This window comes from Canis lupus, chromosome 18 (genome assembly GCF_011100685.1).
Source record: "Canis lupus familiaris isolate Mischka breed German Shepherd chromosome 18, alternate assembly UU_Cfam_GSD_1.0, whole genome shotgun sequence".
In the NCBI taxonomy this organism is placed as follows: Eukaryota; Metazoa; Chordata; class Mammalia; order Carnivora; family Canidae; genus Canis; species Canis lupus.
The window spans coordinates 19,997,610-20,020,899 of NC_049239.1; positions in this window are offsets into that span (position 1 = coordinate 19,997,610).

Below are 23,290 nucleotides of genomic sequence, written 5' to 3' on the forward strand. Positions count from 1 at the left end.
GCCAATGAGAAGAATTTTAGACCAAAGTAGTAGCCGGAATTGCTGAAAAGATACCAGGTTTAGCAAGAAAGCAAGATGAGATTTAATTCTCTGTGAAGAATTTCTGCAAGATATTAACAGTTGTCCCTTACTAAGAAGTTTCCAGAGTCAGAGTCTTGGGAAGCCTTTTTAAAACAAAGCTACAGAGTTCTGTGTGCTGGCTTGTGTCTGTAACTCTGATAAAAGACAAAGTATTACATACTATGTCAGCTACTTGACCATGGAATTCTCTTCTTGTAGCATACCCACTAACAGCTAATGGAATGAAGGTTTGGGGCCTATAAGCTAAAATCAAATATTCATATTTAAATATAAATACAAAAATGAACTCACAGTAATATATAAAATGCTTTGGACCTACTTTATTATTGTTCTCTCATTTGGAAGTACAACAGAGAGTTGATTGGAAGAGCAACTATTAGTAGATAAATAATAATAGTAGTAGTAATAATAGTAATAAGTGATAGTGATATTACTTGTTACTTATTACTGTAACTTCTAAGAAGAGTGTTTCTTTAAGTGTGACCTCTAGAGCACAATCATCACAGTCATCTGTGCTGTTTTACAAAGGTGCAAATCCCTAGATCCCTCTGAAGACTTACATCAGAATCTCCCCACAGTGCCTACGTGGCTCAGTGAGTTGGGCATCTGCCTTCGGCTCAGGTCGGGATCTTAGGGTCCTGGGATCAAGTCTCACGTCGGGCTCCCTACTCAGTGAGGAGTCTGCTTCTCCCTCTGCCTCTCCTACCACCTCATGCTTTCTCTCTCCCTCTCCTTCTCAAATAAATGAATGAAATCTTAAAAAAAAAAAAAATCTCCTGGGGATGGACCACAAGAATCTGGTTGTTAAATAGACATACCATGAAATCCTTATGTACACTTGAGTTTGAGAATTATTGAATTGAGGTCTTTATTTAACTTAGAAAAAGATATGGCAAAAACATTTTAGAAGATTTGATAGACCCCCTGGCATCCACCATGCCATGAGATTCAGAAAATGTCTTCATCGAAAAGAGAGAGAGAGAGAAATACTTTTGTAAAGATTTTGTAAGCTCCAGTATGTATTAGATTCTCCAATATCTCTCCAATTGTGTCATGCACATTATCTCTAAGGAGGCCAGGACAGCCTCTTTACAATAATGACACACATGAAAATCTTAGAGTAGGTGGACATATATACCAAGCAGAGAAAGAATATACGTTCATATTTCTTTCCTGTTTTTCTAGTTTCTTTCCTATTTCCATAATTCACAAGAGAACTGTAAGGACCCCAAAGTTATAACAAAACTGAACAGACTTTCAAATCTGATTGTTTGGTAATAAAAGAGGAAATAAATGAAATTTCTAGCCATTCAGGGACAACCTAAAAGAAAATGACACATTGGCCAATTTAAACATTTCTTTCAAAAAACATAAAAAGAATTTTAAAAAGTAAACATTTCTTTCAGCATTTACTTTAATTAAGCTGAAGTATGACACCTCCTATTATTAATATTAAAGCTCCGTGAGCTCAGGGCTCTAGAAACTTAACTTTATATACATATCTCAAGGATAAGTATATCCCTTTCTATTCCCCTAAGTCCTTCAAAATCTACAAACATTGCAAACATTACAAATATTTCAACTTGCAAGACTTTCTGTTTGGCATTCAGGAAATTTGTGATTTTTCCATTGGTGAGTCACTGAAACTATAGCTAGATCTGGCTATACCCATTTTCTGTCCTTTCTCAAACCCCTAACTTTTAGCATCATTAAAATAAGCTATCTGAAATGAATATTGCTTCATAGTTCCATGAGCTGAAAGAAAAATAAAGAGCATGTTTGAAAAAGATAAGTATTTTTTAAACTTATAACCAATAAGTTTTGGTTCTAAGAAAAGTAATTTCATGTTCAAGAAAACTAGTGTTTAAATGGGATCAGTGGTGAGTTTAGATGTGTCTTTGGTTCAAATGCAAATAAGCCAATTATAAAGGTGTTTAAATACAAACGTGAAATATGAGATGCGTTGATCCTATGAATATGTACCTCTATAATGATAATGGTCATTGCTAACATTAGTTGAAAAATTACTATAGCCCCGCATTCTGTTAAGCACTGAATATGCATTAATTTATTTAATCTTCATAATAATTCGAATATATTGATATTATTATCCCCATTTTAAAAAAATATAAAACTATATTGAGAAATGTTAAAGAACTTGTTCAGGTGATTTAGCAAGACTTCCTATTGTAAAAGAACAAATCTACTCTGTCTTACTAAGAAATCAGCATAGCAACTCATAAAAATATTTAATGTGATTAATTTTTTAGTAACTCTAGCTCACAGCTACACCTACTGTTTTCTAAAGTACATCTGCATGTCAAGCTATCTTTGCAAGCCATTGACATTTTCCTTTAACTCAGACTTATCATCTTCAGGTAGACAATTATACCACTAGCGTTTGTGAAATATGGTGTGCAACACATCCGTTTATATCTCTTCAGCATCCACCCCCATTTTTTTGGGTAAAGTTTCCCTTTTTAAGGTTTCTGTGGGAATGGCATATCAATTAGACTAAAAACCAAGGGAATGCCCAAATGGCCCAAAATAGGCAGATCACACTCTCTGTCCTAAAAATGTAGCTCTTCCGTGGGTGGCACAAAAACGGAAAGTGTTGAAATGAATCATGAGATTGATCTTCCTAGAGAAGCCTGTGATTGAATAAGAGCTGCTCTATCTTTCCTTTGGCTTTTCCTTCAAGTTAGTTTCTGTTTCAACAAAGAACCCCAACTGTAGTCATCATAACCTCATCTAACCATAATTACCTCCCAAAGGCCACTATCTCCAAATATCAACACATTGGGGGGTTAGGGCTTCAACTTATGAATTTGAGAGATATGCAAAATTCAGCCCATAACAGAACTGCACCTATGCCAGAAATCACATTTGCAGATTTGGGGAATAAACACAGAGAATGCCATTGTGTAATCAATAATCACAAAAGTAAAACAAGTGAAGCTCCCAATTCAGAAAATTATTTCAACTCTAAATATGCTATGACCCTGAAAAAGCCAATCCCATTTCTAAAGTAATTATATGTGTGGAAGGAGATATAGAAGTCTGATGATTTTCTCATTCAATTCTAGATAGGAATTCAAATAAACCATTAGGGACAATGAGGAATATAATTCTCATTATTTTGGGGGCATATAGTATCAAAGTGTAATATTTAATGACACTAATATATCTCTCAGCCCATGATCCTTAGCTGTGCTAAGAAAAGAAATAGTGGATGATACAGTATTAAATGGACCTACTGTCTTTTTAAAAAAGGAAGAACAAAGAAACCTATGTACTAGATGTTGGATACTGCTTACACCTATTTTAAAAATTAATATAGTTTTAAGGGAAACCTTCTTCCCAAAAATTTCAGTGGGGAAGAAACCAAGTTAGCTTGAATTTTTAAGCATCCGTTGCTCATAAAAGTTACAGAACATACATCTTTTCTTTTTAATTATAAACCTGCTATGTTTCACCAAGCCATTATGAGTTTGAGGATGGGGAATATAATGCTAAAATAACTCAAGCCTTCAGATGCTTTTCAAAGGCTCAAATTTCAACTGCCCTTTGAAGTTGAGCCAGTGAAGAGTTCAATCAAGCAATTTGGTCGTGAAGGCCAGTGACTTGAACCATAAATTACTGAATATTAAATAGATGGCTTGTGTAAAATGTCACAATTTCTACTGTTAATTAAGACTTTGAAAGCAAATTTCAGTAACAACTTAAAGGAAGACTTTGGATGAGAGTAACTGGATTCTAAAATACCAGAAGTTTATCACCCCAAAGGGCAAGTAAACTCTACAGTTTAGTGCTTCCCTCCACAATGCTTTAATATAGCAATATTGTTTTTTAAAGATTGATAGTTGGTACTATTTCCTCTTTGTCGTTGGGAAAATCAGTTCACTCTGAGTATGGAAAAAGTCCTACTGAATGATCCTAGCAGAAAATGGATCTGCCTATAATTATAGTTTTCCTTTCTGTGTGGGTTGAGAGCATCTTTCAGGTGAAATCAGGAAGTTTAAAACTGAAGAGGAAAAATCATCAAAAGTATTAAGTGAACCCGGTCACATCTAAGCATCTACACAGTGGAGATTAACAATAATTTAAGAGTGCTTTTACCTGTGAACTCTATGGTATATCAAGGGAATTGGTGTTCTCAACTAAGTTCCTAATGAAAAACTATGTTCTTTAATAAACACTTACATTGACAATACTTACTTATATGATTTGAAAGAGATTAAAGTTAAAAACCATTTGCCTTTTTGTTTTCAAGCTTTAATATTTTGCCATAAAGTGTGAAATAGAGTAGTTATATACAGTGAGTGCCACATATTTTTAGCTATTACTTCTAGCTGCTGGATTAATTGTATTTTATTTCCCAAGAATGGACAATTATTTAAAGCAAAAAAACATTTAGCCATGTGGTTCAAAGGCTCCACTTTGAAGCCAGCCTCCAAGACAACCCACAAAAATCCCAGCTTCCCAGAGTTCACATTCTTGTGTTGTCCCCTCACACACCATATCAGGGCTGGTCTATGTAACTACTGGAATACATCAGAGGTAATGATAGGCCATTTTACAGGCTTCTTCCTTGCTCTCTACCACTTGTTCTGAGGAAAGTCATTTCAAAAGGACATTCCAGGAGCCCAGCAGAGAGGCCCAAAAAGACCAGAAGCTGAGCCACACAATGACCAGAAGCTGAGTAATTTTATTTTATTTTAATTTTATTATTGCTTCAAATCTTGGTATTAAAAACCTATCCTTGATAATAGCTTGAAAATATTCAATCATTTACTCATAATTACCCTTATGGAATATTTATTGCCACTGTATATATTGGATAACTGCTTTAAATATGTAAAATCTAATTTTAAATTTAAGTGCATATAATAATCTAAATTGTATTTCCTAGTTAAACCTAACCATCATGACCCTAAAAATACATTAGAATATAATTAAATTGTAAAGCCTCAGTCTAAAGCCTTTAATGTGTACTTTGAATCAAGATATTCAAGTAAATATTGTGCATTATATTATTAATTTTAAAAGTTTTGATCTAATAATTCCTTAAACATTTACCTTACTTGCAATTCTAATAATATTGTCTTGAGTAGCAAAAGATTTGTCTTCAGAAACAAATAATTTAGAAATTAATCTAGTCCCAATTTTTTAACATAGTTTCACCCAAACCTTTATTTTCATAGTGTAGTTCTAGTAACATTAATCATTCTGCTGGACTTGACAGAGAGGATGTGAGGGTCACCATCTAACTGAGCACCTGCCTAAAGAGCGAACATCAAATGCCCACATATCCACAGGACTTCTTTAAGAAACCCAGAAAAGGGGGGGGGTTATCATGAAACTCCTAATGAGAACATTTCCTGCCAGATGGATCTTCCCCCTTGCAGGGACTGTTAGAATTAGCTCCAAAGAATCTTCAGCAAGGAATCTCAAGAGGAATATTTAATATACACTTTTGAATTGAATTTTGAAAGCTACAAAGTTCTGGCACTTTGCTGTCTGTCACTCTTCTGACATACTGGCCTCTGGGGCATTTAAATAAAGCAAGCATAGGATTATCCCCGAGTTAGAATGGTACAGTAATAGACTGCTCTCAAGCAGCTAAGAACCTGCAGTGAGCGGTGATCAAGCAGGGTCATGCATCTTAGGAGAAATTTTCTGTCTAATTTGCTTAGTTAGCTAAGATACGGGATAAAAAATATTAAGTGTACAAAGTGTTCAAGGATTATGGTTCTACTCTGACTAACTTAGGGGCTAGCTAGTTTTATTAATGAGTAGCCTTTATCTTTTAGAACACTTTTAGTTTACAGAAAAATTGAGCAGAAATTAGAGAGTTCCCACAGTATCACCTCATCCTCACCACACACACACACACACACACACACACACACACACACAGAGTTCTATTATTTACATCATTCATTAGGTGGTACATTTAGTAGAATCAATGATTCAGTGTTGATATCTTATTAACTAAAGTCTGTGGTTTACATTAGGGTCTACTCAGGTGTTGTGTTCTATGAGTTTTGACAAATTTATAATTATGAATCCATATCATAGTAGCACACAGAGCATTTTCAGTGCCCTAAATCCTCTGTTTCCCCCATTCATCCCTTCTCCTCCTCCACTTCCTGTAATCACTGATCTTTACTGTCGCCACAGTTTTGCTTTTTCCAGAAAGTCATGTAGTTGGAATTATGCAGTATGTAGCCATTTCACAGCCATTTCAGATTGGCTTTTTTTTTTCCACATAGCAATATAAGTTTCCTTTATGTCTTTTTATCAATGAGTAGTAATATTTCATCATCTGGATGTGCCACAGTTTGTTTATCCATTCGTGTATTGAAAGACATCATGGTTGCCTCCAAGTTTGAGTAATTATGAATAAAGTGGCTATAAACACTTATGTGCAGGAGTTTACGTAGACATATTTTCAGCTTCTTTGGGTAAATAGCAAGGTACATGTGGATCATATGATGAGTATGTTGCCTTTTCTAAGAAACCACCAAACTATTTTCTAAAGAGCTATATCATTTTACATTCCCATCAACAATGAATGAGAGTTCCTGTTGCCTCACATCTTTGTCAGCATTTGAGTGTTTTAGATTTGAGGAATTTTTAATAGGTGTGTAGGAGTATCTTATTGTCTTAATTTGCAGTTCCTGATGGTTCATGATGATAAGTATCTCTTCATATGCTTTTTGCCATGTGTCTATCTTTTTGGGGGTGTGTCTGTTCAGATCATTTGCCCAATTTTAAATTTAGTTGTTTGTTTTCTTGACTGAGTTTTAAGAGGTTTTTTTTTTTTTTTTTGGTATATTCTGGATACCAGTCTTTCTCAGATATGCAGTTACAAAGACTTCCTCCCAGTCTGTGGCTCTGACAAGTTTCGAAAATATCACCTTAAATTTTGTATTTTGTGCTTTCTGGAAAAATTATTGAGTTCATAATACCAGAAGTAATGACTCACCAAGTTTGATCAAAAGAGTTGATTATCAAAAACATAGAGTCTGGCATATAGCAAGGATGATGTAAATGTCAACTATCTTTTATATTGCTTCAATCTAAGATTGTGTCTTTATATAAGCAAACCTTGTCTCATAATTTTCATAAAACTAATACAAATAAAATTGACAAACTCATGTGACAAAGTACTTCCATTTTGATGAAATTAATTTAAAAGAACACTATGAAAACATCTAGATGTGACATTTTGTCTTCAAACCTTACAAGGAAGCTCATCTCATAATGCTAATCTAACATAAATAATGTTTCACTTAAATTTAATTGGGTAGTTACGTCCTTTTGTAGTTTCATAAAGATCGGGAGCAGTGATCACACTCTATTGACAAGCAAAAGTGTTTATGAATGTCGAATCAATACATGGTTTAGGAAAAAGCCAATTTCACATATTTCATTTGTAAATTGTCCACAAAGGATTTTATTTACTCTTTTATGAAAGCACTTTAGCTTTGGGAAAAAAATCAATATTTTGTCATCTAAATGCTTATCTCCTAGTTCCCGATGACCTCAATTTATTTCTGAGTGTTCCTATTAATATAGATGTTGAGCAGAGAGACACCAGGAAATAAGATTCTTTCTGCCGGAGGAAGTTACAACTCCATAGTTTGGGAAGGGACTACGGAGATCAATTTCTCCCAAGGACCCTGCCACGGACCCCATGGTAAAAAGCCTGATACCTTATCTTTGCTTGAAATACCACAATAGATTTCCGTTGGTTACAATGTGGCCCTTTCCAACTCTTTGTGGGATAGAGTTATAAGATACTGGAAATAAACGGCAAGGCAGGTTGTAAAAGGACTTATGCCATTCTAAGGAGTTTCAATGGTATTTTGAATGAAAATAAGAAGCAGCAAGTTTTTCCAGTAGGCAAACAACAACTTCAGTCTTTTAAAAGTCTCTTGGATGTCAATTTATAGAATGTGCTAGATGAAGACCGAGAAGCCAGTTAAAGTAATGCTCCCTTATTCTAGCCAAGGGCATTAATGCCTCCAACTACCAAGGCAGTAATAATGGAACTTAGAGGAGATGACAGATCCAAAAGGCATGAAATATGCGGAATGTGCTGGATTTGGCAACTGACTGACTGTGGAGGAAATGAGGAGTGGGAGGGGAAAATGAAATTTAAGATGATTCTGAGTTTTGTAATATGGATCCCGAAATGACTGAAGCTGCCCTTAGCTAATATTGATAATAAAACTAATACAAATAATCTAAGAAATACAGGTTTGATGGCAACACATCTTAAGTCCTAAAAATGTTGACATGTACTTGGAATATAAACTATTAGTTATTTCCGCTTTCCACTTGGTAAAGTTTGTAGGGAAAAGTCTGCTTAAGAACCTTGGAATTTTTCTGTTGTATGTAATAGGAATTGTTGACTTTAAGTTGAGCCTTATGAAAATGTTAATCAGTAAATGGATAAAATAAAGTGGCAGAAACTGTCTACTTTCTTAAAGGCATTTCTCATGAATAAATATCATTTTTAAATATAAGAGAATAAAGTCCACTCTCCAATCACTGGATCCAATGTGACTCAAGGATAGCTTTTCCACCCACCCTCAATTCTGTTTAATACATGAGACGGACCCAGAATTTATGTCATAGGAACCAAGATTCAACATACTTTATTACTTGTCAAGTTCTCATGTTGGTAGAAACTTTATGCAAACTATGAATATAATTTCTAAAAATCCATTATTCCTTTTTAATATGTATCCTAAAAATCTTTTCAAATTACCACTGTACCAGTGGTTCATAGCCTTAGAATGCATAAGAACTATCTCGTGCACTTATTAAAATACATATTCTTGGGTTCTACTTGTCAGATTCTGATTCAGTAAGTCCTACAGGGATCCTACAAACCTGTATTTTTAACAAGTGCCTCAAGGATTTCTAATGTATATGTTCCCCGTATGACATGGGAGCAACATCCTTAAAGAATGACCTTAGAGGGCATTATGCCTTCATTAGAGTTTCTGTTTTGAAGTTGTAATTTAGCAAAAGTTTCATTCATTCATTTATCCATTCAATCATTTATCTTGATCATAAACTCTTCCCTTTTAGTTTTAGTTTTTTGGATGGGAAGAGGCACTCACGTGGAAGCATTTTATTTTTCTGCCAAGAGGAAAATTAATGTCTCCTGTGGGCCACATGACAGGTTAACATATTATCTCACTTCCATCCTATTTCCCATAAACAAACATAACCTGTACCTACTCTATAACTACATTTTCGAACTGGCCCTCAATGTGTGTGGATTTTTTTCTTAAATTTGATAGCCCAGGTTAAACCTATTAAGTCCTCGACACCCATATCCAAAGTGTGATTGCAACTTTCCCCGCCCCCTCCCCCCTTTTTTTTGTATGACTAAAACTTTACTTCTTGTTTCAAGGTCATGTAAATGCAGCTCTTTCATCCTTGGGGTCAAGAATGTTGCAGCATCTTTCAATGAGGAGAACCACCTGCAAATTCCTTTGAATAGTGAAAGCAGCTGTTCTCAAACTGATGTTTCTCAGAATCATCTGGAAGCTGATAAAAATACAGAGAACCATGTTTGCCGAAGAAGTCTTAGGGTCTGATTCCATGTGTCTTTATCATGTTTTCTGAGTGACCCTGATAGACACCTTAGTTTAAGAACCTGCAGTTGAAGCATGGCTCTTGAAGTTGGCTGCTCACTAGAATCTTTAGGGAGTTAAAACCTACTGATGGCTGAATCCTCTCAGTGATTTTAATTCAATGAGTATGGGGGGCAGCCTGGGTGTTGCAGGGTTTTTATCTTCCGTTTCTTTGCTGACACTTTGTTTTTTCATTTGTTTTAAGCATATTCGTAATTGCTTGTTGAAGCATCTTTCTGAAGTCCACTTTAAAATACTTGTCAGATAATTCTAATGTATTTGTCATATTGGCATTGGCATCTGTTGCTTGTCTTCTCATTCATTTTGGGATTTTTCTGGTTCCTGTAGGATGATTGATTTTTAAATTGAAACCTGAACATTTGGGGTCTTATGTCATAAAATTCTCAATCTTAATTAAATCTCCTCTTTTAGCACAACACTTTTGTCAGTGGCGGGTGGAGGGGAGGAGAGCTACTTCATTACTGACAGGTGGAGGTGGAAATCTAGATAATTTGTTGACCTCAGCTGATAGCACTCTGGGGTGGGACAGGTGTGCCTCATTACTCTCACTTCCATGGCCTCCGTGGATGCTCTTTTTTAATGGCTGTGTGGTGGTGAAGGTCCTAACACTACAGGAGGCTTCCTCGGGGACTCCAGCCTACCACCTTTCCATCCAGCCTTCTCTGGTGCCACCAGGAGTGAGGTAAGGTTGGAGAATCTCATTATAGGCCTGGTGAAGATATTTAGTTTCCCAACTCTTCCAGTGGGAGCAGGGGGGAGGGTTGGGTGGGTGGGGAGAGCCGTTACTGTCAAAAACTTCCTGATCTGCAAGGTTCCCTCTTTCCCAGTCCTTTGGCTAGAGAAAACGAGATTTTCAGGGACTTCTTTGTTTATCTCAGTTGGCAGTCCTCCACCAACCTGTCTGGGACGTGTGAGGCAAAAAGAGAATTCGGAATTCCCATCATTCCCTGGGTGTTGAGGTCCCTGGATGATTTGCCTTCTTTTCTCCATCGTTTAGTCTTTTTAGGCTTGTTTTACGTATAATGCCTAGAGTTTGGGGTTGTTGTTAGCAGGGGGAATAGGGACAAGTATGTCTACTCCAGCTTTTTAGAACCTTACTTTTTGTTATGCTTTTAATCATGCAAATATTTTCATTGTATGTGTTCTACAAATCTTACTATGACTTTAGACTTAACGTACAGGATATCTTGTCCTAAAGCAGATGGCTGTAATACCATATTTGCTGTCTAAAACATTTTTCCGAGATGGCAAAAACCCTCACTTTTTGTTAAGAGTATGTAAAATTGGATAAAATAGTTGTGAACAATTGGAGAAATTAGTCATTATTTTACCTGATGTAGCTTTTAAATCTTATTTGCCTGAATTTTTTTTTTCAGCAAAAGTAAAAAGGTGAATGCATTTCATTTTAGATTCAGCAGTGCTATATTTGGGAGGTAAACAACAGCAATGTCCATCCACTCAGACCTTTGAGTAGAGATCCAGTGTAAAAGATGAAATTTACAGGATCATTAACAAAAACTTTCCTGGTTATCTTAATTCTTTTCAAAAATCTTCTACTTTCATCACTCTTCCTAGTGTATATCTCCCCAAGAAATGTATGCTATTAAAATATACAGAAAGTAAACCTCTCCTTCAATGACTCAGGACCTCAGACTCCACCACATTCCCCCTAGCTCCATGATTCTCTGCACGTTCTCTGCACAGGTGCTGGTTTGCTCTGACTCCTCAGACTAGTAGTTAGAAAGCTTCAGCTGATAAATACCCAACCTTTCTCTGGCCTTAATAGTGGCTGCCAGAATAATGCAACATCTGGCATCTTCTTTTACTGATTAAACAGGTCATTCCACAGACTTGTCATCCAGACTGTGAGCATAAAGACCTCAGCCTATGCTGTTAGTCTGTCTTTCTATCTTTCTCTCTTCATTCATGTATTGCAGATGTTGGGACATTCTACAGATGAATTTGTTAAAATTCATATAATAAATGATAAAAGGCTTACTACATTATTCAGCAAGACATTAAACCAAACTTGAAAATGGCTTAAACACTATGCAGTGGAGGGAGGGAGAGGGTGAAATCTAGACTAAATATGATTTTGTTAAGATTTGAGGGTAAGTATCAACAACAAATCAATAAATTTAACATGTTCTCATGTCAAATTAGAATTCTAAAACATTTGTAGAAATCTTTTTAACTTATAAGAATATTAGGATGATAAATTAGAAGCTAGAATGTCCTCTTTTTTTAATTACTAAACAAATGATCAGTAAAATGTAAATATTCTCTGAAGAGAATAAGTGGTTTTCTGGAATATCCAATCATGTTCAGGTGTAATAGGATATTAAGAGATTCTTTATTTTAAGGCTTTTCTTGTAAACTAAATTTGCTAGTAGATTTAATTAACAATCTGGAAACATGATAAAATTTCAGTGTAAGTAATAGCGCATGATTCATTCAGGAAAACAAATCCAAATCTTAATTCCAGTGTGATGGAATTTGGGCTCTCTGTTACAGCACAGGAAATGAATCAGAGATTGAGATTATGTTACACTTTCAATAAAACACTGCAGCTGGGAAATAGAACTTTGCAAAGGAAATAGAAAATATTTTGCTACCCTTTAAAACATGGTTCTGCACTTGAAAAATCTATGTGAAGTTCTGGTCATCACTACTTGTGAGAGAGAAAATGGAAGTGGAATTGAAGTTAAATTAAAAGAAGAAACAGTGGTGGGGGTGGGGGTTGCCTGGGTGGCTCATCTGCCTTGGGCTCAGGGCATGATCCCAGGGTCCTAGGATTGAGGCCGCATCAGACTTCCCGTGGGGAACCTACTTCTCCCTCTGCCTGTGCCTCTGCCTCTCTCTGTGTGTCTCTCATGAATAAATAAATAAATCTTAAGAAAAAACTGAAATGAAGAGGTGATAAAAATTAACATAAGAGTATACTTTCATTAACAGACTATAAAGTTGTTTTCCTACATGCAGGAGCAACGATTGAGAGACTAAAGTCTTCAGAATAAATCAAAGAAATAAGCAGGAGAAATCAATTCTGATACTAAACTTAGGGGAAAAAACTATTTCATACTTAAAATTACAAGATGTAACATTACATAATAAAAATAAAAATTTTGATCTGTCCCAAACTTTCTGATAAATCATTGCTGGCAGAGGGAGATGCTGCATTGGAACAGTGTGACAATTATATACCTACTATTGCACTTTTGAACAGGTGACAGGTCAAATCCTCAATACTAAAACTTTATAGGAAAGTAGATAAAGGTCTATTTACATATCAGGATTCTAAAATTTGCTCCGTGGACACGAGGTCCATTGGATGTTAATGTCTACTGGGACACCAAAGGACTATATGACCAAGTAGATTTAAGAAATTCTAAGATGAACTGATTTTTCTATTGGAGAGTTCTCAGCACTCTTAATACCCTAAAATATTTTTAATGTACAGAATTTTTGTACATAGTCATTTAAGAAATTCCTTTGATCACAAAATACTTTTATCAGCTATCCTTTAGAACTAGTTATCTACAGTACAGAATTGGGGAAACCTCATCAAAAACTAAGAAACATTCCCTATTATAGAGATATTTAAATTTCAGAATGTTGTACCATCAATTCCTTGCTTTTCCTGTAACTGAGTGTATACCATATTTTAAGGGAAGATGGCCCACCATTTCCGTGATAGACACATCGACAATATGTTAATTATAACAATTCTCAGATATTTAACTAAACTTATGATGAAGTATATTACAATTTTCTGGGATACTCCTTATGTTTATTAAAGCTAGGAGGATGAAGGAACTACCAGTTTCCCATTATTTTACATTACATAAGCTTTTATGCTTCAAAAATGAATGAATTTTGACTGGCTGCAATTCATTCTCCTTTCAAAAATTCCCAAAATCTGTAACAGATCTGTTTAACAAACTTTTAAGTGTATAATACAGTAATATTAACTATAGGCACTATGGTGTACAGCGGGTAGAGCTCTATAACTTATCTTGCATAACTCTATATCTGTAGGAAAAAGCCCCCATCTCCCTTCCTCCAGCCCCTGTCATCAACCATTTTACCTTCTGTTTGTATGAATTTGTTCAATATCCCATCTATGGAATCAAGCAGTAGTTGTCCTCCTGTGATTGGTTTGTTTCACTGAGCATAATGCCTTTCAGGTTCATCCGTGTTGTCACAAATGGCAAGGTTGCCTTTCTCATGGCTGAACGATATTCCATTCCATGTATATCACATTTTCTTTATCCATTCATCTGTTGATAAATGCTTAGATTGTTTGCATATCTTGGCTATTATAAGTGAGGCTGTAATGACCATGGAGGTGCAGATAACTCTTTGAGATAGTGATTTTGTTTCCTTTTGATTGATACTCAAGTGGAATTGCTGGATCTCATGGTAGTTCTATTTTTAATTTTATGAACTTTTGTGCTGCTTTCCACATTGGTTGCACCATATTACATCCCCACCAATGGTGTATAAGGATTTCAATTTCTCTACATCCATGTTAAATGTTTTTACCACAATAGAAAATAAGTCTCCAAAATCTGTCTGGGGGGAAAAAAAAAAATAGGAATCCTTTCCTAAAACAAACCATACCTAAATAGTTGAGACTGGAGGAAGGTAAATCAGAGCTCTGAGGTTTGTTCATTATCTACGTCCTTCCTATTTTATTGTGCTGTGACAAACTGAAACAATACCCAAGCAGACTTACTTTAAAGTTTTTGGTTAAGGAGATTCTAGACCTCAGAACTGTATGATGAAAGCCTGTGTTCCCATCACTAACTTCTACAGTTAAAACACTTGTCAACTTGTCAGTTTTGTTCAATGAAAATAGTACATATAAATATCTTAAACTTCTTGGAAACTCTAGTAGTTAGACATTTTTATGAGAAAGGCCCTCAAATCCCTACAAGTTTACTGACAGATAATGTTTAACAGGTAATAAAGTCTTAAAAGTTTTAGGTACAATAATGTGCTGCCTTTCCTAACTTAATGAACTATAACTTCTATTCTTGTGCTGGCAGAAAGCAAACCAATTACTTAGCAAAACTCCTTTGTGCCCTTCCTGAAAAATGTGAGGACTGGTTGTAATAAAGCTTTCTTGCTTTTGGAATAACCTTCTCATTAAAACTCTTCTATAGATTGGTGTATAATCCTCATAAATAATCTTATGTAATACTGGTTTTTTACATAGACTCTAAAATCTTTACTTTGTAAAAACAAACAAAAAAATCTTGATTACAAAAAATCTTTAAGCTGATAAAATTGAAGTATATCCTGTATAATCGTGATGAAGAATGACATTTGAACACTGTACAGATGAGATCTCAAAATTTTAATGAATATTACCCTGTAAAAATGCTGATAAAATGTATTTCTAAGATTCCTGTGGTAACCAAAACCTCTAATTAGCTTTGACTAGAGACACAGGTTACTACATTATCCTCTCCAGAAGATGAGTTCCATAGCATTTATTTTCTAGTGTTTATTTCTATAAAACCTGACTTGGGAACTCTCCGTACAACTCTTCAGTTTGAAGATCATTACTTCCCATATCCTAATCACGGGTTGTATATTTCAGCACATTTTATAGAAACTAATAGCACTCAGGAGGTCTAGGATTTTTTATGCTCATCAAAAGAAAAAATCTTGGAGACAACTGATGATTTAGAAACTTAGAAACAGCTATGAAATAGTAGCTCATTTTTAAAAACCTGCTTGTCTGAACTGCAGTCAGTTCAGCATTACTAATACACTCTCTTATCTCAAGGAAATAGATATTAAGTGATTTGCATAAAGTGGTAATAAACAGTAAATTGTGTACATTGCCTATCTGATTTTTAGAACTCAAGCTGTTAATTACTCATTATACAGATAATGTCAATAATCCTCATATTAGGCAGCCCTGGTGGCTCAGTGGTTTAACGCCACCTTCAGCCCAGGGTGTGATCCTGGGGACCCAGGATTGAGTCCCACATCGGGCTCCCTGCATGGAGCTTGCTTCTCCCTCTGCCTGTGTCTGTCTGTCGTCTGTCTGTCTGTCTCTCTCTCTCTCATTCTTGCTCATGAATAAATAAATAAAATCTTTAAAAAAACTCCTCATATTAACTAAGATAGGCTATTTACTGGAACAGCACTCACATTTCAGCTGAATACAATTCAAGCTTATTGTACACTCTTGTGGTAGGTTGTGGCGGAAGAGAATTCTGTGTCATCCTTCAGGGACGTAGAATCCTTCCATAGAATGTCCCCATGATCCTCAACATGAGTCCTCCCTTCAGGTTTGCCATGAAAGGGGAAGGATGAAGAGTCTCTACAGGGAATTTTTATTGCCAGATGTAGAAATTACATACATGATTTCCTGCCCATCTAGCATTAGCCAGAGCATAGCAACGTGGTTCCTAGCTTGAAGGGCTTTGGAATATAATCTAACTGCATAGAAAGAATGGATGATTAAACAAAGTATGTATATATAATCAATGGAATATTATCCAGCCTTTTAAAAGGAAATTCTGACATTTGTGACAACATGGAGGACGTGATATTTAATAAGCCAGGCACAGAAAGACCAACACTGCATACTCTTATTTAAGTGTGAAATCTAAGCTAGCCCAACTTCTAGAAGCAGAGTAGAATGGTGTTTGTCAGGGGTTAGGGGGAAACGGGGTGATTTTGGTCAAGGATGTAGAGTTTCAGTTATATAAGATGAATAAGTTCTAGAGATCTAATATATAGCAATATGACCCTATGTAACTGTGTACTGTCTTATATACTTGAAATTTACTAAGAGGATAACAAATCTTATGTGTTCTTACCAAACCACGGGGGAAAAAGAACTATGTGAGGTGATGGGTAATTTAATCAGCTTGATGGTGGTGATTTTTTTCACAATGTATATGTACATGCAAACATCAAGGTGTACATCTTAAATACAGTTGACCCTTGAGCACAGGCCTGAGCTGTGCAGGTCTTATACATGGATTATTGTAACTACAGTACTGTAAATGATTTTCCCTTATGAATTTCTTAACCTTTTATCTAGTTTGCTGTGTTGTTAGAATACACTATACAGCCATATACAGAGTAGGTTAATTGACTTTATCAGTAAGACTTCTGGTCAAGTGTAGGCTATTAAGTTTTGGGAGAATCAAAAGTTATACATGGATTTTCAACTGTGGGCTCCCCTAATCTTTGCATTTTCAAGGGTCAAGTTTATATACAATTTTTTTGTCCACTATACTTCAATAAAATAATATTACATGTTTGTATTTCAAACATCAAAAGGCTAAAGTGAGCTGTGCCAATATTCACAGAACATTAATTACCTGAAAACTAGATTATTTTTAATTAAAATAATCCAAGTTGATAAAGTTCTATCAGTGTTATTTACTGTAGTTTTTAATATTTGTAGGTAAGTTAGCTGAATTGCAGTATCCTGAATAATCTACCTCCGTACTTCTCACTGTTCCTTTTTCTGGAAGAAAATGTGTATATACAACAGACAAAAATCAAAAACTATGACCCAGGATTTAAAAACCATCTAGGGATCCCTGGGTGGTGCAGCGGTTTAGCGCCTGCCTTTGGCCCAGGGCGCGATCCTGGAGACCCGGGATCGAATCCCACATCGGGCTCCCGGTGCATGGAGCCTGCTTCTCCCTCTGCCTATGTCTCTGCCTCTCTCTCTCTCTGTGTGACTACCATAAATAAATAAAAATTAAAAAATAAAAATAAAAAAAAAATAAAAACCATCTAGGTACAGAAGGATATAAAAGGATCAAAATGATTCAGAGTAGGCCTTAAAATGGAAATTATGGATCCCATAGACATAAAGTGAGGAAAAGGAAATCAGAATTTGTGTAATTCTGTAGGTTTCATTATACTGAGTTCATTGAGTCAAAGTTAACTATAATACATTGTACTACATTGTATGTTGAAACTTAAACATCTTAAGGCTGGAGGGGGGAACCAAGTTACCTTGACTTCTTTACCAACCTGAAAGCTCTCTGGTAGATGAGCTATGCAGCATTTGGCATCTGTTCATGAAGTGCTACTGAATGATCAGATGTTCTCCTCTCTCATTCTCTTAGTTTATGTCCTCACAAGTAAGCATCCTCAGGATTAATTTAGAGAGTAACTTTTCAAAATGTTTGGTTGAATCCCTATACTGCATTCACATGAGAAAATAGAATTAGTCTTTTCTTTAACATAAGTTCTTAAAATGTCTTTCTACCTGCTAACAGGAAACCTTATCTTAATAGGAACTTTGAATTTGTGAAAATTATGTATGTATTATGTATGTATTTATGTATATGTATATATATATGTATATGTATTATGTATGTATATATGTATGTATTATGTATGTATATATGTATGTGTATGTATATATGTATGTATTATGTATGTATATGTATATGTATTATGTATGTATTATGTATGTATTTATAAAAATTTTATTTATTTTATTTATTCATGAGAGAGAGAGAGGCAGAGACACAGGCAGAGGGAGAAGCAGGCCCCATGCAGGGAGCTCGATATGGTACTCGATCCCAGGTCTCCAGGATCACGCCCTGGGCCAAAGGCAGACGTCTGCTAAGCCCCTGAGCCACCCAGAGATCCCCCTCATTTTCCAGGTATTTAAAATTGAGATATTGTCAATGGTTTCTATCAAAATACTGTAAAAGCACAAGTTTTACAAAGTTAACCTCAGGTCTCTATCAGCTGCTTTGTTCCTTTCCTCATTAGTCTTCGAGTTCTTCCTGCTCACTCTCAGTCTGACAGCAATAGCCTAGATCCACCCTCATCTGGAGGGACAAGCATCGGATGGTGCATGTACTTGATGCCTGTGATTTTAACACTTGATCCCTGAGGCAACGAGACCGAGTAATGATGTGTCAGGGCTATTCCCTTTATTCTTTTTCTTGGTAATATCAGGAAAAATGCAGAGGTATTTCAATGCCACAAAAGCATGACTAGATCCTTACCCACCCTTTACCCCAAATGTCTGATCCAGATGGATGATTTTATTTTACACATTAAGAGCTCTAACCAGCCACACACTGAGGAGGAGATTTTTTGATAACTCATTTAAACTAAGTAGAACATGGGTACATAGATGAAGAGTGACACAGGTTGGGAAATAAGATCTGGTGCTGTGAACCAAACCACTCCACTCAACCAAAAGCAATCTCTCAAAAAAATCTTTAGTCTACAAATAGGCAACTAAGAGGCTCAGTTTATAAGCTCAGTTATAATATTCTCATTTGCCCCTAAATTATATTTCTAGACTTTTATTTTTGTACGTTTTAGTTAAGCCATCTATAATTTGTTTTTGTAGGTTGTAGAAGGTAAATGTCTGGGACACCTGGGAGGCTCAGTAGGTTAAGTGTCTACTTTTGGTTTCGGTCCGTGATCTCAGGCTTCTGGGATGGAGTCCTGCCTCGGGCTCTCTGCTCAGTGGAGAATCTGCTTCTCCCTCTCCCTCTGTGGCTCTCTCTCTTGCTCTCTCCCAAATAAATTCAGGACACCTGAGTGGCTCAATCGTTTAAGTATCTGCCTTTGGTTCAGCTCATGATCCCAGAGTCCTGGGACTGAGCCCCACGTCAGGCTCCCTGTTCAGTGGAAGCGTGCTTGCTACTCTCCCTGTTTGTGTTGTCTCTCTCTACCAAATAAAATCTTTAAATAAATCTTAAAAAAAAAAAAAGTTTGACTTTTTTCTTCTAGATGAGTGGCAGCCAGTTGTGCCAGCATAATTTATAAAATATCCTTTCCCACTCAATACCAACTTTTACCTATACTAAGTTTCTGTAAATATCAAGAGCTTTTTCTACTCCATTGGACAATTGGCCCACTTCCATTACCTTCCATTTCTTGATTATAGTAATTTTTGAAAAATGTCTTAATATACAGCAAAACTACCCTCCCTCCCAATTTCAAAAGCATAGAAGACAACATTCTTATGAGGCTGAAAGCCAAACAGGCTTATAGTCCTATAACCTAAAGCCAGGAAACTGTAAAACCCCTCTTGACTAGTGATAACTAGCTTTCATATTTCAAAAGGCAATATGCCATGAAAACTGTAAAAAAAAAAAAAAATTGCAGATGAGGCATGTCCTGCATATTAGGAGGCTGTGAGCCTGGCTTTTTCTTTAAGGACATTGGCAAATGTAACTGTATAGTACAAATGGACTCCCAAGGCTCCTGGCTTTAAATCATTGGAAGACCAGTTATTTGTAAGAAGTATAAAATAGTGTATCTTTCAATAGAAATGCACGTAAAAAAAAAAAGTTTTATGTATTGATCTATTGATGAAAAGGCTGATAGGAACCTAACCCTGTATTTCCCTGAGGAGCCTTCATTCCATATTAGCTAACTCAGTGTTTATAGCAACTTTATAGAACATAACTATAACAAATAACAAGGGTAAACTGAAATGTTTATCTCTAGTTGATTTTGAGCCATCCCTTCTCTCTTCTCTAGATTCGCTAGATATGTATAGGCCTAGCATTTTATTTAATTGGAGTTCATTATGTTTCTGAATCTAAGGATTCTTAGCTTTTGTTAATTTTGATAAATTCTCAATCTTTTCAAGATATTCCCTTTCTCTTATTTTATTTTCCCCATTCAGGATTACAATTACATGTAACTTGACCTTCTCCATCTTTCTTCTTTTACACATTTTTTTCCTTCTGTTGCATCCTGGGTAACTTCAGCTATTCAGTATTCTAACACCTCCTTCCTTCCCTTTTCACTGTTTCTAATCTGTTTTCCTAATCTGAGTTTTCGTGTTGATTAATGTCTTGAAGTTCTACTTTATCTTATTTTTTTGTGTACTTAATGATTTTAACAATACTTAGTCCTATTTCTACTTTTTCCAATATGGTAGCCTCTAGCCACATGTAGCTATTCAGCACGTGAAATAGAGCTAGTCTGAATTGAAAAGTACTAAAAGTGTGAAATGCCCACTGATCTCAAAGATGTAGTATTTAAAAATGTCTAATTTCATTCATTGTATGTTGAAATAGTTATGCTTGGCGTGAATTTTCTAGTCATTATTTTGTTCCTTGCTTATTTTTATTTTTTGTTTCAAGTTTTTATGTAAATTCTAGTTAACATATAGTGTACTATTGGTTTCAGGGGTAGAATTTAGTAATTTATAACTTTGATATAACAGGTAGTGCTCATCACAACTAGTGCTGTCCTTAGTACCTATCTGACCCATTAGTCCAGCCCCCGTTCACCTCCCCTTCTGCTTGGAGTGAAATTATATTAAAATCTTACCTGTTTACTTTTAATGAAACTACTAATAAATTTAAAATATGTACCTTACATTATATTTATTAGGCAGAGCTGGTCTATAACCTGAAAATCTATTAGCTCAAATGCTTAGCAATCTTATTCTGCTCTTTATTGTTTCCACTAACACATATTTATGGTGATTTATTTCCTCAGATGTCTTGTGGTCTGTGGTTCTTAGCATGTTTTCCTGCCTATTGTGTTAACTACTTCATGTTACTCAGTTTGTGGTACCCCAGCCAAGTAAAAATAGTGTAAATCTTAATCTTAATCCTTGTGCTGACAGGACAGTGGCTACAAACTCCCAGAGGAGACCTTCATCCATACATATGGCTCTAGTCAGGGCAAATAACTTTTAGGTGACCTTTTCTATTGAGCACATTTTCTTAATCCATTTTCATTGTATAGTTCTTTATTGGGTTCTAATCTATCCAGGATTTTCAGCTCAAACACAGATTCTTAACATACTGCTTTGTTTCCTGGCCTTCATACTGTCCTCAAAACGCAAGCCTTTTTTTTTTTTTTTTTTTTTTTTTTTTTTTTTAATACCAAGATGAATGCCTCCAGAGTAAGGGCATTATCACTAGCTGACTATTTTTAAAACCAGTTGTCTCCTTGTTTTCGGTTCCTACTGATTTCCTTTTCTTAATTTCAAGCTCCTATTCATTTATAAGAATGTCTTACAGTGTATATAATATTTTAAGTGCTTTCTACTGGAAAGAATTTTATATAATCTTAGGCTATCATAATGCTATAAGCAAAAGCCTTTGTAGTTATTTATCTATTAGGTATTTGATCCATCAAATCTGTCTAATGTTGATATATATTAAAATCACCCATATTAATTGCCTTTTGTGATGCCTGCCTTTCATTAAAATGACTTTTCCATATATTTCTTTAGGAGGCCACAAGTTTATTTCTCATAGCTTAATCAGAAATTGTGCTTTTTATCACATTTTTCTAACCTTCAAGTCTATCACTTTCATATTATCTTTTTAGTTTTTTTTTTCTTTTTTAAATTGTATTTATTCATGAGAGATGCAGAGAGAGAGAGAGAGAGAGAGAGAGAGAGAGAGAGAGAGAGGGGCAGAGACCTTGGCAGAGGGAGAAGCAGGCTCCATGCAGGGAGCCCAACATGGGTCTCGATCAGAGAACCCCAGGATCATGCCCTGAGCCAAGAGCAGGTGCTCAACCACTAAGCCACCCATGCACCTCTCATATTATCTTGCTCATCCTTATTGCTTGGCATCTACTTGCCCATCCCTTTATTTTGAAATAGCTTTGGCTTTAAATATGTATCTTAGAAACTATGGTTCAGTTTGTAGCACACAACTTTGAAGCTTATCCAGACTGAGGCCCTGAATCCTATTGAATACAAAAGAAAAAAATACTTTGGTAATGACATGCAACTTTAGATGTCTCAATAAAAAGGGATAAGAACTAAAATAATGGAGGAGAGTTGAGATTATACATAAAACTCAAGGAATAGGATGACAAAGGGATAATGCATCCTCATTGTTATCTTAAACAATATTCCATCATCTTTCAAGCTGGTAACAAATATTTCCATTGTTAGGACAACAAGTCTGATCCTCTTGTAGCCTGTCATCCGTCATCTTGGAGCCTTTCTTTACTTGATAAACTATTTAGTGAATAGAAGCTGCTATGTTCTATAGATAAGAATTGAAGGGAAAATATTATCATTTCCTCCAAACTGGTGCCTAAAGTTGTAATAGAAATTTCTAGTTTCTGTTCTCAAATTACTGTTCAGAAAACTTTCAGAAGTCTTGTCAGTCTCAGCCTCAATCAATTTTAAATCTTGTTTTAGGTTCTGAATTTTTGTTTGCTTCTCACTTTGTATAAAGGGAATGAGCTAAGAACAGAGTTTTGATGGGTTGCTCTCTTGATTAGGAGCTATTATCTTGACCTAACATGTGCCAAAATTTACCTAATAACTTTGGAATAACCTTTGACAGCCAAGAACTGTGCCATGCATCCTAGAAAACTTTCTCCCCCCTGTTCTACTATTCCCTACCCCTGCAGTAAACAGGGATGATTAAAGAAGGAAAAATTATATTTACCAAGTGGGATCCAAGCTAAGCTGACTACTTTCCCTCAACACTGAAAATTGTTGCACTAAGAATTTCTATGGGGTACCATTACTTACTCCACCACTGCCATTATTGAGGCCTGTCTGTGTTTAAACA